The sequence below is a fragment of the Nicotiana attenuata genome, chromosome 7, assembly GCF_001879085.1.
Source record: "Nicotiana attenuata strain UT chromosome 7, NIATTr2, whole genome shotgun sequence".
In the NCBI taxonomy this organism is placed as follows: Eukaryota; Viridiplantae; Streptophyta; class Magnoliopsida; order Solanales; family Solanaceae; genus Nicotiana; species Nicotiana attenuata.
Window position 1 is genome coordinate 70,377,463 of NC_031995.1, and position 18,593 is coordinate 70,396,055.

General features: G+C 42.3%; 1 long non-coding RNA gene across 1 annotated transcript; it reads right to left on the reverse strand.

Annotated features, from left to right (window-relative positions):
• LOC109229280 lies at positions 5,501-9,558 on the reverse strand. Its single transcript, XR_002068541.1, has 3 exons — positions 8,952-9,558; positions 8,539-8,599; positions 5,501-6,346 (listed from the first exon to the last, which is right to left on the reverse strand). It is a non-coding gene; the product is annotated as an uncharacterized LOC109229280 (long non-coding RNA).

Genomic DNA, 18,593 nt, shown 5'->3' on the forward strand with positions numbered 1-18,593 from the left:
CCTCAAAACTCATGATTTCCTCCAAATTTTCATAAAACATCAAATTCCCATTTTAAGTCCGAAACACGTCAAACGACGTCCGTTTTCAACCAAACTTTACAGAAAGCGCTTAAACCATATATAAGACTTGTACCGGGCGCCGGAACCAAAATACGGGCCCGATACCATAGTCTTTTAATCAAATTTCTTTTCCAATTTCCTTAATTATTTTTAAAAAATAATTTTACACAAAAATTTATTTCTCGGGCTCTGGACCTCGGAATTCGATTCCGGGCATACTCCCAAGTCTTATATTTTCCTACGGACCCTCCGAGACCGTCAAATCACGGGTCCGGGTCCGTTTACCCAAAAAGTTGACCGGAGTCAAATTTATTCAACTTAATATCAAAATTTAGCATTTTTCTCACAGAATTCATATCTAAGCTTTCCGGCTACGCGTCCGGACTGCGCACGCAAATCGAGGCAACCCCAGATGAGGTTTTCAAGGCCTGGGAAGTATAGAATGGGTAAGAAGCAAGTGATGACCCCTTTGGGTCGTCACAATACTAGACCAGGTGCGAGAGGAAGGGATGCTGCTATTGATGGACCGGTGCTACCTTTGGATCTAATAATCATGGAAGACGTAATTGAAATATGCACCTAGAATTAAATCACATTGGTATAAAGAGCAGGAGATGAAAAAGAGGAGGAAAAAAGCAAGGAACTGAGCGATGAAGCGAGGTTTGGAACCCTTCAATTACAAAGTGGAAGATGCCTCTCACAATGGGTAGGATTACTATATTTCTTATATTTGAATCTTCTATTTGATAATATATATAGGGAGTTGGGGTAGGTTGAAGGGGAGGGGAAGTAAATTTAAACATAGTGCCACCATAACCCTATGAAAACGAGATTGGGTTTGTGTGTGTAGACTATCCTTGGAAGTGTCTATTCTACCAAACCACGGGACGCAGCCGTAGATCGAGCCCTGGAAGTCCTCTCCTCATGGCTCCCTGTGTTGATATTCGAGGAAGTTGCTCTCAACACGAGGGATATACAAGAAAGACCTGCTTTAGATCCCTAAGTCTCCATGGTCGTTCTTTTTAACATCTCTTTCTATTCTTATAATGTAATGCTATCAGTCACCTCGTACTACTCCCCATTGCGCATCATGTGTAACATCAAGGAAAGGGAAGGCTCATACAACCGCGGCGGGAGGTCGTCTCCCAACACATTCCCCGTATAGTTATCTTCCACACATTGAGGCATATCTTTTGGAGATGGTCACGTCAGCGGCGGCAAGTGGATCATTCATGTGCCGACTTAACTGAAAAAGAAAGATTCCCTTTTGTTACCGACCTTCTTCCCTTGACTGGTATTTTAGGTCTTCTTATCCAAGAGGACACTTTTATCTTGCTTTAGAGGCCCGAATGCTTATCATTCTTGCCTTCTAAACTTCTTTATATCGAGGGATGAGAAACCATATTATCCTGCATTCCTTAAACCTATGTAGTGAGTCGTGTAGGTGGCGTGTTTAAATTAGGACCATACATTGGGATTCTTTTCTCCTCATCACTAGCCAGTCAGGATGCTATCTCTCTTCTCCTTTGTCACTCAACCATCAAAATATGGTATATAATTAACAAACTCTTTTTTTGATATTTACTTAAAACTATACTGAACCACCTATCTATTCGTTTTTTGGCGTTGTCCTGACACTGATGAGAATTACTTAGGCCTTCATTCATGATACTCTGCTAGGATCTGCAGTGCTTCAGTAGGACCTAGGCACTGATGTGAGGTTAAAGTTTTAACCAATGCAACATACTATCCATAAACATTGTACTCCCATAATATAATAAGGCAAGAAAGCGGAAAATTTTAAAAAAGTAAAACGGAAAAAGTGCCCCCTTTTGATTAGCCTGTTTCCAAGAGAGAGAAGGTCTTATGGCAATCTCAGGCATACTCAAAATCAGTTATTTGGCCTGATCGAGCAACCTATGAACAGTTGTCGCCTACATAACCTACCTCACAGACCAAGGGAAGAAGGTATCAGATCACTTTTGAGAGCCCTTTTGTTAAACCAGTTCCTTTATACTTTTTGAATGAATTACAGTCAGTAAAGTAAACTGGTGGAAGGGGTCCATAAAATAAAAATTGGCTTCTTTTTCTTTCTTATATTTGTAGAATAGAGAAAGAGTCGAAACTAAGGGTACGCTCTCTAGAAGATTTTCTCGGAGCTTCTTTTTTTCACTTGGTCACCTGCTATCTTGAAACCTCTTTGCTTGCGGCGGCAGGAGTGGAAAGAGCGTTTCGCGAAAGAATCGTGTGGCGCGATGAAAGGTTTCCCGTTGGGGTTTCCGACCCTCCAGGTCTCTACCTACTTGTGGAATAGGGGGTTCCTTGATATTAAGGTGTTAAGGCGGTCGAAGAAGGCCACAGGTGGAAGCAACCGATGCTTTGATCATTCAATTGACTCCTTGCTGCCGGTCTGTGCTTGCTGTCATGTTGGCAAAAGCAGGGGTTTCGGTCGGTTTTACCTACTATTGGATTTCAACTAATGAATCTCGCCGTATGAAAGCGATACTCTAACCGCTGAGTCAAGTAGGTCAAGCTGAGTCAAGTAATCCTATAAGAGAAAGCCGCGAAACCAAAGTAGCCCTTACTATACAAGGGCGGCGGAGCGCTAAGAGAAAGTGTTATCACTATACGAAATGAAGCAGCGGCTAGCACGCTAAGCTAAGATCAACCAATGTTCGAACACGGAGCCTTTCTTTCTCGCTCATCTGTCTTAATAAGTGGATTCTGACTCACGCAGTCGTTTTCTGCTGCATTGGTCTTTTCACTCTCCACTCTCCACCATAACAAAATGTTTCCACTATATCTCAGGAGTAGTCAAAGGAAGTACGGCGGGTCCGAGTAGGAAGAAATTTACTAAGAAGTTGAACTACAACCGCTGGGGTCAAATAATATCGAATGATAACGAAGAATACATAAAGGAAGATAATCATCGTTTTTGAACAAGATAGACCTCCATATATTTGACAAAGTTGAACTATAAATAAAAATGTTAGGATCCTGAGATTTATCCCCTTTTCGGCAGAGGGTCTGGGAGGATGGAACCTCTTCTCCTTCATAGAGATGTGTATCTCCCTCTGTGTTCCCCTCAACCCCCTTTTCTTATTCTCTCTCATGATATTTATACAAAACACTTCCTTTATCCAGCGGTCCTTAACCGGAGTACCTAAGTTCTTGGAATATCTTCTAGAGTATTCCCCTGAAATGTCTAAGTGTCGAACTAGCCGTTCGGGCCGAACTGAGTGCTCGACCTCGACCGTAGCTGAATCTTTCGTAGATATATTGCTTCATGTACATGACTTCGGCTTGGTTGACTCCTGGTTGTCTTTCCTCAAGTAGAATTCCTTTGATCAGATTTTGACCTATACAATGTTGTCTTCCTCCATCGTGTTGATTGCATGGACGTCCATACTTTGCTAGAGTATCAGCCACAATATTGATTTAGTTCAAGTGTTTGTAGACACATGAGCTCTGCCTTTGGAAGGAGACAAGTAAAAACAATCGCAATCTTTATCATTATTCGTCACTCTTATGTTTGTTGATATAGTTGTGATTCTTTGATTAAGGAAACTGCACCCATAGCGAATTTGGAAAGTAAATTACTACTACACTAATCGGAATCCTGTCTCTTTCTGTTGATCGGCTTGTCAATAATGCTTACTTTTCTCGTCAATGTCTCCTCAGCAGGCATCTTAACAGCGTCCCCTTTGGGAAGTCCGCAATAAGCTCAGTCAAAGGGGCACAAAAGAGATAAAAATAAAATGGCAAACATAATAGTGAGTGACAAGGCAAGTGGAAAAATGGGAAACATAAAAAGTTATTACGACAATTATTTAAAAACGAAAAAAACCCTATGCGAGGGGTGCTAGGATGGCCGAACCATAACCTTTCATTTTTGTAAGAGGAAGTTTTCACGGCTCGAACCCGTGACCTCCTGGTCACATGACAATAGCTTTACCGGTTACGCCAAGACTCTCCTTCATTATCTGAAAGCGAGATACAAGAAAATAGCAATATATTAACACAACCGACATATTGTTGAAAAAATCCCGGATAAGGTCATAAGCTCCAAAACATCAGGGTAAAAGAGAACATTTTGGCACAGGGAGAGGATCTCCAAAAAATCTTCAAGAGCTTCTTCATCAATCTTTCTGGATAGTTGCATCTTGTGTACCAACACTTGGGATAATTTTCTCCAGCACTAGTACATTCCCAAGCGAAAAATATATTGTATGACAAAGTTGGTAGTTATTGTTTGACAAAAAAAGATGTCAATAATCAACTATAATGTAAGAATGATCATTCTGATATCTTCATCACTCTCTATAAAAGAAAACGAAATGGAGAAGAAGGAATCTTCATTTGTATCCTCAAATCATCTTATCCTCAATTCAGAAATGAATTAAGCGATTTCTGCAATCAGTAAGTCAGTATTGTCGTTTAGAGTGTCTCTACAAGATACTGAGACTCTTGGCTAAAAAGGACCAAGCAAGTATAGAGTAAGTTGCAATTCAAGAAACAAAAATTCGAATTTTCGTTCGGATTTTGATTTTTCCCAAACTATGCCCACTCCTAAGATTCGCTGCAGCTGGCCGGAGGTGGAGACACCTCTAATATATACAAATGTATGTAATAAACATAGCGAGCTTGCGACTACCAAAGAGAAAGATGAACTTTTGGCTGAGAAGTGTCAACTGAGAGTGGTTGGTAAATTCTCTAAGAACTTGATCAATGGTGATGAAAAGATGATTGTTGAAGTGACTCAACAGAATAGGGAAACTCAAGCTGGGTTCAAGCACACCAGACTGGACAAAGTGAACAAGCCAAACAAGGGAAGAAAACTGGGGAAAGCAAAAATAGCTTGAAGAAGCCTAAGCCCAAATCTACAGTTCCTGAACATCCGGACGATCGTGTTAATTCAACTGGAAAAGAGCTACTGTATACGCAAATGAAGGAACTTTACTACTGAAAGGAAGAAATTCAAAACTACAATTTTTTTCGCAAAATGTGGCAGAAAAATTGAAGCCAGGATCCAAGGAACAATGATGTCATTGTTCCTTGGGCAAAGGATTGGCCAATCTGGTAAATAAATGCAGAAAGAGCCACCTGATTGTGCACTAAAAATTGAAACTTTTCTTATCAGAGAACACAAAAAAGCAGATAATTAACGGGCTTCGAGGAGAAACTCCATTGTTGTTGCTAATGGAATGAACCAAGCAGCTGCCTGAAATGGGTATACTTATTCAGGACAGCATCACAATGAACAACAATCTACCAATCAAAGAGATGCACATTGCCAGTGGGGAAAGGTTGGTTAGCCTTCTCTGAAGGTTACTAGGAGCATAAAAAAGAATTCAAAAGACTCCACTCCTAATGTTTCTCACTGCTATCATGGAATATTAGGAGTCACTCAAACAACCAACACATATTGCCTCTTTTTCTGGTCAAAAGTAAGAAAAAATTATTTCAACCAAAGTATTTCAATATACAAGCTAACTCTTAGTCAAGAGTTAGTTCTCAAAAACAAAACAAACTGTAACTACAGATAAACAAATTTGGCCTTCAAGGAAGGATATGTACTAGGACCTCTTCATATAGACAGCGCTAAACTGTACATCTATTTAAAGTATCTAGCTGACTCCTCCATTTACAGTCCAACAATATGAAATTGAATAGTAATCTCTTTAGTCCTCTGCGTTACTGCCCCTGCAACAGCCTGCGTGCAACAAATTGCCTTATGTATATACAAAAAGGAGAAAGCTTAGCACCAAGCTGGTGCCAGCTAAGGCATTACAAGAATCAGAAATCCTTCTGTACCGCAAACAAAAGAGAAGGATTGTTGCAGCAAAAGATCCTACATTTGCAAGGATTTTATGAAGTCTAACATACTATCTTCATCATTTACGTCCTGTAGATTGCACCAAAACTGCGGAAGCCATAGACATTTGTTTTTAAGCTGCTGTACACTAACTATACTATACAACTTACAAGTATAAAAGGGTCAATGAATATAGACAATTGAAGCATTTGGAGGGGACCTTGGAAAGCTTTCAAAATAAGCCTGAATCATATCAATCTCTTCAATTTTGGCAGCAAAAGTTAACTTCTCCAGCACATCCGCATTCTTGAGCAAATACTTCACCAATGGCAGCACAAATCCATTTACACTTAGCAGTCCATGAAAGTGAATAATTATGGTCTTCAAATGTAGCAGCGAGCAATTAAAAACACTTGTCTCAAACTTCTTCTAATCATCATTATCATCCATTATGAACCCTAAGTATAGAAACTGCAAAAAAGAAATAGCTTAAGACAATTATTCTCCTTAAATGGAAACAACAAAAATCAAAGCTTCATTGCAGCAGATCAAAGAGTTCACTGAAGAAACTAGCTTAATCATAGAATCAGTTTGATAATAACAACATGAAAATTTCTGTCAAAGCAACTAAACATGCTGAGGCCGTACAACATAGCAATAAGCATCCCTGTTAACAGTGATGCTAATTAGTGAAAAAGTTCAAGGAACAGCAAAAGCATTACATACATAAGTTCCCAGAAAACATATTTATCTTTTGTTCTGATAAGCTACTTTATCGCAAACAACACCAAGCGGGTGCTAAGTTACAAATAACTTAAATTACAAATCCCTGTCCACCAAAATCTTTAAGGACATGAAACCTAAAAGAGAGCCACACTCATCTACATTTTGCATTTTACACAAAGGTATTAAAACTGTAAGTATCGGTACTTCAAACATTGCATTGCCTCCTTTATCAAAAACAGTATGCCCTCTCCCCCATTTCATCAGCATGTCACGATGAATCTTGTCTGTTTTCCATCTTTCCTCGCCACCTTATCAGCCTATCTAGTTCTGTAGTCACTAGTCAGATATTCAACCCCTTCTATATTACTAACGAACTGGACTAATCTTTCAACTTTATTGCTTCTAAAGCTGATGTTCTAAACACCCCAATTTCTGTAGTCTGCAACATAGTTGTGTTTATCCATTACCAATCGATACGTCGAAGATGGCAGACCTACTTTCATAGTCTCTTGAACGAGGTGAGGGACAGGAGCATTGTACTGGGTGATTTGGAACCCTCCGGGAGTCGTTGTGACTTTGGGTATTGTAGGCGCATTAGAGTTGATGAAGTTGAGGGGGCTATACGTAAGATGAGCAGGGGCAAAGTGACCGGACAGGATGAAATTCTGGTGGAGATTCGGAAGAGTGCGGGCTAGGTAGGCCTGGAGTGGCTCACTAGATTATTTAATGTCAGTTTTAGAACGAAGAAGATGCCCGAAGAGTGGAGGTGGAGCACGATGGTTCCTTTATACAAGAACAAGGGTGATATCCAAAATTGCAATAAGTATCGGGGTATCAAGTTGCTTAGCCATGAGGATGTTGAGATGGATGTGTGGGCACACCAGGTTAGATAGGATCATAAATGAGGTTACTCGCGACAAGGTGGGTGTGGCCCCTATTGAGGACAGGATGCGGGAAGCGCGTCTGAGGTGGTTTGGTCATGTGAGGAGGAGGAGCACAGACGCCCCGGTGAGGAGGTGTGAGAGGTTGACATTGGAGGACCTACGGAGAGGTAGAGGTAGGCCAAATAAGAGTTGGGGAGAGGTGATTAGGCAAGACATAGCACAGCTTCAGCTGACCGAGGACGTGACCCTTGATAGGAAGGTATAGAGGTCGAGGATTAGGGTAGTAGAGTAGGTAGTCTAGAGTGTTCATAACAAGAGTATTGGCACGCAGTCTCGCTTTCTGTTGGTAGTAGGTTTTTATGAATAATCGTTGTTTTCTTTCATTGTTGATCACCTTACTGTCTTGTTGTTTTTTATTCTGCTTTTATATGGCTTTTTGGTACTATCCCTTCTTGTCTATATTTTCATTAATGTGGTGCTTATGCTTTCTTGAGCCGAGGGTCTATTGGAAACAACCCCTCTATCCTCACAAGGTAGGGATAAGGTTTGCGTACACACTACCCTCCCCAGACCCCACAATGTGGGATAATACTAGGTAAGTTGTTGTTGTTGTAATTTGTACAAGTCCAGAAGGGTATTCTTCAGTAGGTCTACCTAGCTCCCAAACCTAGGGGTTTACAACATTCATCTTTCATTCCATATTTTGCTCTAATGACACACTTCCAGAGTTTATCATCCTGTTTAGGCGTAAGTCATTTTTGTGATGCGGTCCAGATTCATCGCCCTAAGTCCACCATTTTTTTCTAGTTTCATTCACTATTGACCATTTCATTAAGTGAAACTTCTTCATTGGATTACTATCCAACAAAAAAGTCCCTTCTAATTTAATCGATCTAATTCTCCACTTGCTTAAACTTGAAGAAAAGAGACATTATATAGGTGGGTATACTATCAAGTAAACTGCTAATCCGTGTTATCCTTCCCCAAAAGAGAGATCAGGATTTTCCATGATGCCAACTTTCTGTCAAACTTCTCTATAAATCCCTGCCATACCTTCTATTTTATGCTTTGCACCCAATGGAGATCCCTGATTGGTTGTAGGAACTCCGCCACTCTGCATCAGGAAACAAAGAGCTCTTCAGCAGGCTTATGTGAAGGACTGAATTAAGAAAGAGCTCTTAATTCCGTTTCCACTGTGTCACAGTAAGTAACAGTTATACTGCATATAGTATGTGTGAAACTGTCAGGATGTTGTTCCCCCATACTGATTATCCAATTTTTTTTCCCACAGCGGTTGTTAGCTATCTGCTTAGAAACTCCACTAGTGTCTTAATACGCTGGATCTATGAGAAAAAAACTATTTGGTTCTCATTGATCAATAGTCAATACTGATGAACACGAAATACATGCTTTTGTGTGGTTGGTCATGAATGAAGAAACAGAAGTAAAGGTAAAAGGAGACATACCTTTGGGTTGCGAGTTTTCCAGTCAATGACCAAATTCTCAAGATATGCTGCACTCTGTAACAAGCTGCAGTTCATGTACCCCATATTTTTGCCTATAAATCTGCCCTTGCTTGAGATAAAAATTCTAAGATCGGAGACACCAATGCTCGGCTACTACCAAAATCGACACGAAATTGGATGATTCGGCGTCGACAATAATGAAGAAGATGAGTGTCAATGGCTCTAATGGAAAGCCATCACTTGAGGTGATGGAATTCTTCCCAGGCCCTATGTTTCAGAGCACTCCCAAGGATCTAGGTCGCTATCACAACCACAATATTGGCCTCCTAAACTCCAGCCTTTGGAGGTGTGACAACTACTTTAATGTAGATTTACGGTTCGACTCAGAAATTGGAAACAGCCACACTACATTTAGAGAATGCAGAACCGTAGTATTTTTCACTCCTATTAAGTCCAAAACATATGCGGTTGATTAATGTAACAACCTGACCTCTCTTTTTGAGCATATATGTTCCGTTGTTTGATCTAAGGCTTTCCAGCGGTTCATATTATATGTTTGGACTTGTGTGCATGTTGGTTTGAAAACCAGGAGGCTCGAGATGAGTTCGGCACCATAGCATGTAACTAGTGAGCTTAAGGATTTCAAATGTTGACTTTAAGTCTCGATTTGAGTAATTGCGTTTTGGTTCGTGTTTTGAGATCTTGGATAGGTCCATAAAATATTTTTGGATTTGTGTATGGTTGGTTTTAGTCCCGAGGGGCTCGGGGCATTCAGTGCTATTGCATGAAAATTGAAATTTTTAAGTTCTTTAAGTTGACTTGAGGTATTGTTTGGAGTTGTATCGTTTCCCTTCACATATCGAGCCTTTGGATAAGTCCATGAAGGGTATTTGTACCAGGTGAGATGGTTAGGAGGGGTACCGAGAGGCCCGTATGAGTTTTTATGTGTCGGAAGGAGACTTTAAGAGAAAAAACAAAAAACTGCAGAACAACGGACCTAACACGTCGCAGATAGTGATGGCAAAATGGATAAAAAAATAGTTATCCATCCATATTATCCACTAAATGGGTTGGATAATGAACTTTTTAAAAATGGCTCAAATATGAATAAGAACCATATTATCCACTGAAAAAATGGATAACCAATGGATAACTAATGAGATTAACTTTTCCATTTGTAAAGACTCAAATGAGGGGTTCCTCAAGTTGGGAGACTAGGAATTCTACCAAAAGTAATCATATTCAAGAAGCCATGGATAATATGGATATCCATATTGATATCCATATTATCCGCCGGTTAACCCATTTTCTATCCGTATTAAATACAGGTTGAGTCGGATAATTTATTCGTTTTTGCATTACCCGTTTTTTACCTGTCCATATCTGACTCAGCCCCCTCGTTTGCCACCCCTAGTCGTGTTAATGCAGATATCTAACAGGGCTTCAGCCTTCGAATATAAATAGCTCTATTTCGTGGCTAGACTATATTTTCACTATTTTTATATCACAGTTTTGGGGATCTTGCGCTAAATCTTCCTCTCGAGGTAGTAGAATTGGTTAACCAACAAGATAAGAGTGTGAAAGCCAATAACAAGAAACATAAATGATAGGCCAAAGGTGGCGGGTTAGTGATAATAGGTGAATTAGACTATAATTGGACCCTAAAGAACCACATTTTTTGTATAGCTTTGTGGTAAAAAGTGATAACCAAATGCTCTGATTAGTGCTTTTCATGCTTTGCAGGCTATATCCAACAAAAGAAGTCGATGGAGCAAGTTTGGGATCAATTACGGAGAAAAGGAGGCCAATCAAACAATGCCCACGAAATGCACCAAGTAAAGAGACAAAAGCAGAGCTGAACTTGGCCTGCCGCGGTCAGACCGTAACCGCGGTAGGACCGCGGCAGAGTAGAGCTGCAGATTCAGAGGACCTCTTTGGCCGCGGTCCTGGCATAACCGCGGTAGGACCGCGGCAGAACGCGAAAAAGCTAGGGACGAAAGTGTCAAGTCGGGAAAACTTGGTGTAAAACCCTTATAAAAAGTAGGAATTCGGTCACATTAGGTCAGATTTTACTTTGGAGAGTACTTTGGCAAGAGAAACAAGTGTGAGAGATCACCAAAAACAACATTATTCTTATTCTCTTTTATTTTTCTTGCAATCTTTAATTATGAATCTTCTAGTAGTTTATTCCTCCACTGTTATGAGTAGCTAAATACCTTAATCTAAGGTTTTGGTGGAACCCGTTGGGGATAACTTGGTTGTTTTATTAATATAGTTGGATTTGGTTGTTAATCTCTATTTGTTCATCTATGTTTTGATTGTGGTTTGTTGAAAGGGCCCTCAACTATCCGTTCCTATTTATTATGTATCTACTTTAGAGAGAGTGCATATTTAGGTGATTGTATGAACAACATCACTCCCGGAGTATAGACGAGAGTCATAACCGAGGGTTTAGAGGTTGGATTAGAGATAACGATACCCCGGGTGCAATCAAAGTGAACTGTATTGTGAATCTAGCTAGCGTAGCTTGAGAGAGTGCATCTAGTAAATTATCATAATTGCTTGAGAAAGATTTATGATAGCTGGAGCGTTCATGATTGATAGAGACAATTAAATCATAGTTATAAGACATATACAACCAAGGGAATTACCAACAGGGGAAACCATTGCCTTAGACCTTATTCCAATTGTTTACACATCAAGTTTAGTTAATTTTCAGCTGTTGATTACTTTCAGTCTTTAGTTGTTAGAAAAATCAACCATTGTGAATCAAAAAGTTTGGGGAAACAGATTGTATGAATTTAGTAAATCTGACAATAGTAATTGATAGGTTAATTCTCTGTGGTTCGACTCTGGGCATAAATACTCAGATTATATTTGCAACGCCCGCGTAGTCTTTTGCGAGACTTAGTTGAGCGTGATCAAATTTTGGCGCCGTTGCCGGGGAATTAACGGTGTTATCAATTACAATTGAAAGAAGTACAAAAATTCTAAGTGTAGTCAGTTTTCTCTATACCCAATTTTTTCATTGAAATTCTAACGTTTGAACTCTTGTGGAAAGCAGGTATATGCCTAGAAGTTCCTCGAGGACTGGAGAACTGCTAGAAGGACTTTCAGACCCCGAGAAAACATTCAGGGCATTGAACCGTGCTAACAAGAGGCTCCAACAATCACATCAGTCACACCAGCTCGAATTTAATGGGTGACGCAGAAAACAACATTGGAAACGTTGGGGATCTGCCGGAAAACCCCAACGTAAGAGTAGTGGCACCACTTGTGCCTGAAGCTGCACTTTATGACTGGGCACAGCCCACAGCTGATAACTTGGCCACTGCCATAGTTGTGCCCGCAATTCAAGCGGAGACCTTCCAGATAACCAACAACATGCTGCATCTCCTGCAGAATAAAGGATTGTTCTCCGGATCACACATTGAAGACCCTCAGCAGCACCTGAAAAATTTTCTATCAATTTGTGTGACCCAAAGGCAGCCAAATGTGACCCCGGAAGCTATCAAGCTGCTGCTGTTCCCATTCTCCGTGACCGGGGAAGCTCAGACTTGGTTAAATTCGCTCCCTATCAATTCCATTGCCACCTGGGAGGAATTAGTCAAGCAGTTTTTGAACAAGTTCTATCCACCAAACAAGACAGCAAGACAGATTGATGAAATATTGCAGTTTAAGCAGCAGCCGACTGAGTCCTTGCAAGAAACTTGGGAAAGATTTAAAGGAATGCTAGTGAAGTGTCCTCACCATGGCATTCCAGACCAGATGCTCGGCCAGAGATTCTACATGGGGCTGGCTGACCATTTAAAAGCAAATGTGGATGCTTCAGCTGGAGGTGCATTATTGAGTAAGACATTCACCGAGTGCAAAATCCTTCTTGATAAGATGTCACAAAATTCAGGGTGGATGACTAGAGCTACAACACTGGCACCCATAGCGCATTCAGTTCCTCTTGACCCAAACAATTCACATGCAGAGAATATGGCCACACTCATGACCCAGATGAGCATATTGACGAAGAAGATTGATGAGATGGGCACAAAACAGGTGCACATCGTTGATACAACAAATGGAGGACTATGTACACTGTGTATTAATCAGTCCTATGTGTGTTCATGGAGCGGAGAAGGTGAAAATCAAGGGGCACGAGAAGATATGAATTATGTCAACAACTATGGGGGTCAGAGACAAGGAGCACAGCAGTGGAGACCGCAGCAAAACCAGCAGTACAGGCCTAATATGCAGTAGCCTGGGGGTATGCACCCTCAAAACCAATTAGTGCCAGTACCTTATCAGAAACCACAGGGTTATTCACAGCAAAATCAGCAGCAATTAGCTTATCAACCACCCCCTCAGCAGCAAGATAACAGCATGGTGGATATCAGGGGTATGCTTCAGCAACTCATTGGGTCAAATAATAAAGTGCAGGAAAAATTGACAGTGCATGATTCAGCCATAAAGAATATTGAAACGCAGCTGGGTCAGCTATCCATGGCTTTGAACAATCGTCCTCCGGGAACTTTACCTGCAGACACAAACATAAACCCCAAAGAGCAAAACCCGAATCAGCTGATGGCAGTCAGTCTCCAAAATGGTAGAGATTTAGATAGAGAGCAGGAAATTGCACAAGCCAGCAAGAATACTACACCAGCCACTCCAGTTCAATTAGAGGTAGAAGAACCAACCGAACTTACTGAAGTGGTGGTTGAGCAGAGCCAGGAGGAAAAAGGTAAAGAAAAGGAGAACGAGCAAGTTGCAGAACAGGTGGCACCTCTTGTGCCAGAAAATCCTAACAGAGAGAAGCCAGCAAGCAATGCACAAAGGGTGATACCTGCACCCTTCCCTCAGAGACTGGTCAAACAAAAGAAGGCAGACCAATACAAAAAGTTCATGGAGATGCTGCGTCAAATTCAGTTGAATATTCCTCTGATGGATGCCTTGAGGGAGATGCCCGGTTATGCCAAGATGATGAAAGATCTAATGTCACGGAAGTTTGATTTTCAGGATCTATCCACCGTAACTCTGACACAGACCTGCAGTGCAGTGGTGGCAAAACCGATGGCTCAAAATATGTCCGATCCAAGTAGCTTCACTATTCCATGCACAATTGGAAGTTATGCCTTTGCAAAGGTGTTGTGTGATTTGGGAGACAACATAAATCTGATGCCGCTGGCAGTGTACACTAAATTGAGCTAGACCGACTTCTATGCTGCTACAGCTGGCTGATCGCACTGTGAAAAGACCAACTGGTATTCTTGATGATGTGCTGGTGCAAGTGGGGAAGTTCGTGTTCCCTGCAGACTTTGTGATTCTGGATTGTCAGGTGGATGAGGAGATACCCCTTATTTTAGGGAGACCATTCTTAGCCACTGGGAGAGCACTGATAGACTGTGAGACTGGGGAACTTAAAATGAGATTGAACGATGAAGAAGTCATATTCAATGTTCAGCAATCAATGAGGAGACCCAGTGAATATGCTAATTGCTCTCTAGTGGAGGCAGTGGATGTAATCCTGCAAGAAGATGATAGGACCCTAACTGTGAAAGATCCATTGGAGGCATGTCTGACGAATTTAGAAGAAATGGATGGTGAAGGGTTAGCTGAATGAGTTATGGCACTGGAAGGCCGAGGGTTTTGGTCAAGGGAACCTCAGTTCGAGTCCCTTGAGCTGGAAAAAGGGCCACTCCGCCAGCCAAGCCATCAATAGAGGAACCACCCAAGCTGGAGCTGAAGCCACTCCCAGATCACCTCAGGTATGCATTCTTAGGCCCTGATTCGACCTTGCCTGTTATTATATCATCCTGTTTGCTAGATGTGTAGGTAGAACGGCTCTTACAGGTACTGCAGGATAACAAGACTGCCATTGGCTGGACCATGGCAGACATAAAGGGTATCAGCCCAGCCTTCTGTATGCATAAGATTCTCCTGGAAGAGGGGCACAGACCTTCCAGGAAATATCAGTGAAGGCTGAACCCTAATATGAAAGAGGTTATAAAGAAAGAGGTGATCAAATGGTTAGATGCGGGAATCATTTTCCCCATCTGTGATAGTAATTGGGTCAGCCCTGTCCAATGTGTTCCGAAAAAGGGGGGAATGACTGTTGTGAAAAATGACAACAATGAGTTGATCTCAACTCGTACAGTCACAGGGTGGCGAATCTGCATGGATTACCAGAAATTAAACACCGCCACCCGAAAGGACCACTTTCCCTTGCCTTTCATTGACCAAATGTTGGACAGGTTGGCTGGAAGATCGCATTTTTGTTTCTTGGATGGATATTCGGGGTACAACCAGATATCAATAGCCCCCAAAGATAGAGAGAAGACGTCCTTTACCTATCCGTATGGCATCTTTGCCTTTCGGAGAATGCCCTTTGGGCTTTGCAACGCACCAGCGACTTTTCAACGGTGCATGCTAGCCATCTTCACAGATATGGTGGAGGACATTATGGAAGTCTTTATGGATGATTTCTCCGTGGTGGGAGATTCATTCGAAGACTGTCTTCACAACTTAAGCAGAGTGCTCAAAAGATGTGTGGAGACAAACTTAGTGCTAAACTGGGAGAAGTGCCATTTTATGGTACAAGAAGGGATAGTCCCAGGACATCGAGTGTCCAGAAAAGGAATTGAGGTTGACCATGCTAAGGTTGACGTGATTGAGAAGCTACCACCGCCCACTTCAGTCAAGGCGGTGAGAAGATTTCTTGGACACGCCGGGTTCTACCGGCGTTTCATAAAAGACTTTTTCAAAATTGCTAACCCATTATGCAAACTCCTTGAAAAGGATCAGCCCTTTGTGTTTTCTAATGATTGCAGGTTGGCATTTGAGGAACTGAAGAAGAAGTTGATAACTGCACCCATCATTGTTGCACCCAACTGGGAGCAACCATTTGAGCTCATGTGTGATGCCAGCGACTATGCTATAGGAGCATTTTTGGGGCAGCAAAAAGATAAGCTGATGTACCCGATTTACTACGCAAGCAGAACGCTAAGCGGTGCACAGCTCAACTACACAGTGACGGAGAAGGAGATGTTGGCAGTTGTGTTTGCTTTTGACAAGTTCCGATCATATCTGATTGGTTCCAAGGTAATTGTGTATACTGACCATGCAGCTCTCAGGTACCTAATTGAGAAAAAGGAGTCTAAGCCGCACCTGATTCGTTGGGTGCTGCTGTTGCAAGAATTCGACCTCGAAATTCGTGACCGTAAGGGCACAGAAAATCAAGTCGCTGATCATCTATCACGACTTGAAGGAGCTGAAAAATCAGTCGAGGTCGAAGAGATTCTGGAAACCTTTCCAGACGAGCAGCTGCTCGCAGCTAGCCTTGAGGATGCGCCATGGTATGCAGATTTTGCAAACTACCTGGCTTGCAGTATTGTTCCCTATGACCTTTCATCTGCCCAAAAGAAAAAGTTCTTTCGTGATTGCCGCATGTATTATTGGGATGAACCTCATTTGTTTCGAATATGTGTTGATAACATTATCCGGAGGTGTGTCCCCGAGATAGAATAATCTTCGATTTTGCAGGCTTGTCACGTATCAGCATATGGAGGATATTTTGGAGGGGTCAGAACAGTTGTGAAAGTGCTCGAGGCCGGATTCTTTTGGCCAACTGTGTTTAGAGATGCGCACCTCTGCGTAAAGGGCTGCAATGAATGCCAGAGAACGGGAAACATTTCCCGTCGCCATGAGATGCCAATGAAACCAATTCAAGAGGTTGAGGTGTTTGATGTGTGGGGGATTGACTTTATGGGTCCGTTTGTCAGCTCATTTGGCAATAAGTATATCCTTGTTGCTGTGGACTACGTGTCTAAATGGGTGGAGGCTGCAGCGTTGCCCACAAATGATGCAAGAGTGGTGGTCGGGTTTCTGAAAAAGAACATATTCACCCGGTTTGGGACACCAAGAGTGATCATCAGTGACGGAGGCACTCACTTCTGCAATAGAGCCTTCGAGAAATTACTTGCTAAGTATGATGTACGCCACAAGGTGGATACTCCTTACCATCCGCAGACCAGTGGGCAGGTTGAAGTGTCCAACAGGGAGATAAAGAGTGTACTAACGAAGACTGTGAATGCCACACGAACTGATTGGGCAAAGAAGCTTGACGATGCACTCTGGGCCTATAGAACTGCGTTCAAAACACCAATAGGTATGTCACCATACAAGTTGGTATTTGGGAAGGCCTGTCACCTGCCTGTGGAGCTAGAACATCGAGCTTGGTGGGCACTGAAGCAATTGAACATGGATCCTGAAGCAGCTGGACAAAATCGACCGACAGAGTTGCATGAGCTGGAAGAATTTAGATACCAAGCCTTTAAAAGCATGAGGCTCTACAAGGAAAGAATGAAGAAGGTGCATGACAAGCACATCGTGGACAAAGACTTTAAACCCGGTGACAAGGTATTATTGTATAATTCATGGCTGAGATTGTTTCCGGGTAAGTTAAAGTCTCGATGGTCAGGACCATTTAGAGTGGTGCAAATGTTTGCAAGTAGAGCTGTTAAGATCGAATCAGAAGATGGGACAAACAAGTTCTCAGTTAATGGGCAAAGGTTGAAACATTACCTTGGAATAGCTGAAGAAAAAGGGGATACAGTGGTGACTAATTTAAAAGAACCCCAGTACGCGAATGAGGAGTAAGGACTCAACTACTTGCGTCGTGCCGCGACGTTAAATCAGGCGCTGCGTGGGAGGCAACCCACGAATGTGTTGTAAGTGTAGTCTGTAGTATCATTAAAAAAAAAGAGGTTGAGCGAATCTTGCGCTCGTGCTGCGTCGTGCCGCGACGTTAAATCAGGCGCTTCATGGGAGGCAACCCACGATAGTAGAATTTCTAACATGTTGTATATATGAAGGTTAGTGCGGAGGACTATGCATCACGAGCCTGGGCATAACATGGGTAAGGTAGGCATTAAAAGAGGTAAAAATAGTGCCTAAGAGGCAAAACAATGAAAAGAACCGCGAAATTGGCATTCAGGAACAGGTCCACCGCGGTCGCGGTGTACCCGCAGTGGGACCGCGGTGGAGAACCCTCTCTGAAGTTGGTTCACCGTGGTCGCGGCGTAACCGCGGTGGGACCGCGGTCAGGGGCCCTCTCTGAAGTTATCCCACCGCGGTCGCGGCGTAACTGCGGTAGGACTGCGGTCGTGACCCCTCTCTGAAGTTATCCCACTGCGGTCGCGGCGTAACTGCGGTAGGACCATGGTGGACCAGAACGAGCCCAGGTCGTGAACTCTCTCTGAATTTTTTTTTATTTTCTTCCCCCCCCAATTACCCTCACCTACCCACAACCCCACCCATTCACAACCGACCATTTCCCCTCTTCTTCTCTCTTCTCTCTATCTTTTCTCAAAACTCTCTCAAGTCTCTTCTTCTTCTTCTTCTTCACAAATTCTCTCTTCTTCTCCATTTTTCACCCTTCTTCTTCTTCTTCTTCTCCCCAAAACCCACCCTTTCTTCTTTCTTCTTCTTCCCATAACCCAAATCCCCCATTACCCCTTCTTCGTACCCCCTTCTCCATCCAAACCCTACCCACCCACCAACCCCCCCCCCCCCAAAAAATGCCCTACCCCCTACCCAGCCACAACCCCCCCAAATTTTTTCTTTTTTTTTCTCTTTCAAGATTCCGCGGTAATC